A 5215-nucleotide genomic window follows, 5' to 3' on the forward strand; every position below is an offset into this window, starting at 1 on the left:
CGTCACCCTATTTGCCTTATTCCCAAGTTTTCCACAATGTTTCTGAACATTCACCCTGGTGATTCCTTCCATCACTGGGGCCACTCGGAACCCTGTCTCCCTCTCCTCTGAGGACCTGGTTCTCCATTTCACCCCTTCTCTAACTCTTCCCCCCCGTCCTTGACTCCCAGACCGTGTCACAGCCAATCACTGCAACCCTCCTGTTATCAGCAAGCCTCCCACTTTCCATCCACCATCTCCTATTTTTCCAGGTCACTAGTTTCCTAACTCCAACAATTTTTCAGCTCCAACAAGAGCTTTAATTCACTGACTCCGTCACCTTTTGACATCTCTTATTGAGACAGGCTGGGACCTGGGACTCTTTGCTGCAGTGCTTGCACCTGGACAAATGTCTCCTCCAGCAACAAGATACAAAGAAACTATAAGGGGCTAGAAATAACTGCGTGCATGCACAGTTGGGGCACATTCTGGAGAGCAAGGTACAAAAAGACCAAAAACCCAACTGACAACTTCTGAAAAGCTGGGAGCAAAAGCAGGGTATTGTGCCTGCCCCCTGCACTCAACACCACCAAAGGGGTGGGCAGACCGCCTAAGCCACGCCTCCAACCCAACCCCTGGACACACCCCATATAAGGAACCAGCTCACCGCCCCCCCTCAAGTAACAGGAGTGAGCAAGGACACCTGTTACTTGTTTTTGCTCCCCACTGCTGCAGTAGGGGCCCCAGTAAAGCCTTGCCTGCATTTCTTGTCTGGCGTCTTATCAATTTCTATTGATTAAGGAGCCCAAGAACCCTGGTCAGTAACATCATCACCCTCTTATCTTCACATCCTTTCCCCCTGGCTTAAATTTCATGGCCAGTCCTTACAAGCACTCCCTTTCAGAAGTCATCCAGTCCTGTGCTTGGCTCTCACTGTTCCCCTCTCCCCTGGCTAAGCCACACCCAAGGTTAAATGCAGCTCTTCTACTTTGTCCCTGTCCCCACTATTTCCGTGATTGCTGGTGAGGGTCACGGACACAGTGACCTCTCTCACCGAAATTCATGATCACTAACCTAGTGGGGGCTTGTGGTGCTGCCAGGTAATCAAACTACATTTTCCAAGTCCATCCTCTCTCCCGTTCTCCCAAATCAGGGATGAGTGAACTTTTCTGTTATGCTACAGAGAGTAAATATTTTCAGCTTTGTGGGCCATCACGTCTGTATAACAACCACTCAACTCTGCAGTCGAATTGGGAAAGCAGTGGGGTGGCTGGTAGTTTGCCAACCCCTGTGCCCTAGATCCCTAAATGATTTCTTCTCCCTCCTCAAACTTCCCATGCCTCCTCCCCCATTCTCACTTTCAGCTGAAGTCCTATGGAAATAGGACTGAGAAAATAGAAGCAAACAGAAAACAACATCCTAGAACTCTACCCTTGAGAAGCTGTGTCCATGCACCTTCTTTTCCGATTATGTGGACGCACTGCTTTTGCTCCTGGTGAGGCCGACCTTCGCCTCCCAGGACTCGAGGACACTCCTGCAGTTTCCTTCTGCACCATCTGTTCTCCTTCCTTATTGGGTTGTCCCAGTCAATATACAAATACAATGATATTCCTCTGCATAGAAGTATCCAATCACTATGCCATGTATCAAAAACTAACATAATGTCGTAGGTCAGTTATACTTTAAAAACAAACAAACAAAGTCATAAAAAAAGACATCAGATTTGTGGTTCCTAGAGTTGGGGGAGGGGAATCAGATGAATGAAGTGGGTCAAAAGTACAAACTTCCAGTTATAAGGTAAACAAGTACTAGGCATGTGATGGACAGAGTGATGAATATAATTAACGCTGCTCTGTGTTACATATGAAAGCTGTTAAGAGAGTCAACCCTAAGCGTTCTCGTCACAAGCAACAATTTTTTTTCTTTAATTTTGTATCTGCAGGAGTTGATGGATATTCACTAAACTTATCGTGATAATCACTTCATAATGTATGTAAATCAAATCATTATACCTTAAACTTATACAGTGCTGTATGTCAATTATATCTCAATAAAACTGGAAGAAAAAAATGATATTTCTCAACTTCTTGACCTTCTTTCCCCTTCTAGCTACTGTCTCGTTTCTCTCCTTTCCTTTGCAGCAAAGATCCTTGGAGTCATTTATTATATTGTCTCTGGTTTCTGCCCCCCTCCTCTCAAATCACTGCACCCATGTTTTTGTCCTATGGTAACAGAGCAAGACCCCATGGGCTTTCCCAGGACAGACCTTCCCCTCACGTCCTCCACCTGCCTCTTGTCTGTAGAAGACTTTAGCCAAAGAATAAATTTAATCAGAGAAATGAGAAAAAGCAGGCAAAGAAAAGCAGTCAAAATCATAATAGTTTAGTCATTAAACAAAGTCAAGGACCTTTAGTTCCTCCTCGAGGGTTATAGATACTATTCTGAGCCGTGTCCTTTGAGCTGTTTTGCAGATACTGAAACTCCCTCCAGGTGGAAGAAGTTAACCACATGATGACCTGACTGTAGTCATGACGTAAGCTGCCACAATTCTGAGAACTGGCCTCAAGGAAATGGGAACAAACAAACCCTGGAACTAAAGACTAACTGTACTTAAATTAAGATGATGCTGGTCAGACCACTGATGACCAATTTCAAGATGACTCTGCTGCTCTGCATGTAAACCCCTCCCTCCACCTACACACCCCTGAAACTCCCCTTGAAAAGCTCTTGTCCCCTGATTGGCAATGAGGAGTTGGTTCCTTGGGACGTGAGTCCACCTTCTCCCCAGGATTGCTGGCTTCCTCAATAAAGCTATTGTTCCTTCTATCCAGCACTTGTTTCTCAGTATTGGATTCTTGAGTGACGAGCACCTGAACCTGAGTTCGGTAACTCCACCAAATCTGTTCTGTCCTCCCGTCCTCCGTGGCCTCCACATTGCCAAGTCCAACGGCCATTTTCAGTCATCCTCAATCCACCACATCACAGGCACAGCTGATGTCTCCTCCCTCCATACACCACTGTGGGTTTTTTTTCACTTGGCTTCCATAACACAATTCTGTTGTATTTCCTCTTGCTTTCTTGGCTTCTCCTTTGCTGGTGAACACTGCAGGCATATTCTCACCTCAGGGCCTTTGCACTTGCTCCTCTGCTCCGAGTGTTCTTCCCCAGGTAGCATAGGTCTCTCCCTCACCCTCGACTACTTGAATGACACCTTCTCAGTGAGGCTGTCCTTAGTGAGAACACCCGTCCAAAATCAAAACCCCCTCTCCCAACACTTCCTATTCCTTTCCATGTTTTACTTTTTATTTAATACTAGCTCCATCTAACATACTATCTATTTTGTGTATTTATAATGCCATGCTTATCTTGTTTACTGTCTCCAAAAATGTAAAATATTTAACTATCTCATGCAGGTTTTATGAAGATCAAATAAAGGAGATATTTGTTAAAATCTAAAGACAAAATATTTGTTATTACAGCTGCTGGTATATTGGGGGAACTTAAGAAAGATCAAGTCAGTCAACAGACTTTTTTTAACTTTACCTTAAAAAAATTAGGCAGTAATGGAACTCCTTTCAAATGTATTCATCTAGGAAGATGAAGGCTTGTTTTATTGTGCCTTCTGATTCTTTGGGTCTTTAAAATCCTCCTGGATTTCAGATTAATAAGTATAAGACTCTTCTGTTTAGACTTTTTTTGGGAACCAAAGTATGATCCCTGTGTCTCCTTCCCTCTTTGAAATCACATTCGAGACAAGAAATTGGCTTCCAAGTTATTCCCTGCAATTCTAGAATCATCTTTATGTGGCTTCAAAAACCCTATTCAGTGCTCATAAACTCAACCCATGGACGTTTAAACTCCACGAAGAAAATTTGATTCAAATTGGCTATGTCTGTTTATGGAACATGTCCCTCTAGGAATAGGTATCTTTGCCTTCTCAGTCTGTTTTGGGGTATGGCTATGAGATTCTGGCTGGGTCCTCTACAGCAAGCCAATTTTGCAGCACCATTTTTATTGGCAGAAACTTTATTATGCCAATCTAAATGGACTAGTGAAAGTATTTTGAAAATAATCTTGAAAGGTATCAATAATGCAGGTCTGACTTTATGTAGATCAGTTTTCTCTCTCCCCATCTAGCAATCCAGACTGTCAATCATAAGTTGAAAACAGTAAATGTTTTTGTACTTGTAAGAAGAGGAGCCCGGGCAAGAGAGAAGCAGTGAAAGTTTGACTTCCGGCAGGAGAAACAGACGTTTTTTCACTCAAATATCAGAACGAGGGGCATGAATCCCATGGAAAACTGAAAGAGACCTTTATGAGTGTGATGCGCTCCTAAGGGGCAGCTACCTGGCCTGTCCCAGGGTGAACTTTAAACTTCACCTTCCCATTTGGGGTCTGCTTGGTGCTGGTGTTACAGGACATCTCCTGGAGCACTTGCAGTTGTGGTGGACCCCTGGGTCTTTCCTGGAACCGTGAGAGCAGCTATGTCCTGGGAGCCTCACCCTTCTTCCATGTTTGCCCAGATGGAACATAAGCTCCTTCAGTTGTCTCATCTCTCCTGTATTTTATCTTTTTTTTACATCTACAATCTTAATTTTTTTATTTTGATTTTATTGGAGTATACTTGATTTACAATGTTGTGTTAGTTTTAGGTGTACAGCAAAGTGATTCAGTTATACATATATACATATATTCATTCTTTTTCAGACTCTTTTCCCATGTAGGTTATTACAGAATAGTGAGTATAGTTTCCTGTGCTGTACACCAGGTCCTTATTAGTTATCTATTTTATATATAGTAATGTGTGTATGTTAATCTCAAACTCCTAATTCATCCCTCCCCACCACGTTTCCCCTTTGGTAACCAAGTTTGTTTTTGAAATCTGTGAGTCTGTTTCTGTTTTGTAAATAAGTTAATTTATATCATTTTTAATTAGATTCCACATATGAGTGATATCATATAGTATGTCTTTCTCTGTCTGACTTACTTCACTCAATATGATAATCTCTAGGTCCATCCATGTTGCTGCAAATGGCATTATTTCATTCTTGTTTATGACTGAGTAATATTCCATTGTATATATGTACCGCATCTTCTTTATCCATTCATCTGTCAATGGACATTCAGGTTGCTTCCATGTCCTGGCTACTGCGAAGAGCATTGCAATGAACATTGGGGTGCAGGCATCCTTTCGCGGTATGGTTTTCTCCACCATATTCACACTCTTCTGTCCTTC

The sequence above is a fragment of the Balaenoptera ricei genome, chromosome 2 (genome assembly GCF_028023285.1).
Source record: "Balaenoptera ricei isolate mBalRic1 chromosome 2, mBalRic1.hap2, whole genome shotgun sequence".
NCBI classification, from domain to species: Eukaryota; Metazoa; Chordata; class Mammalia; order Artiodactyla; family Balaenopteridae; genus Balaenoptera; species Balaenoptera ricei.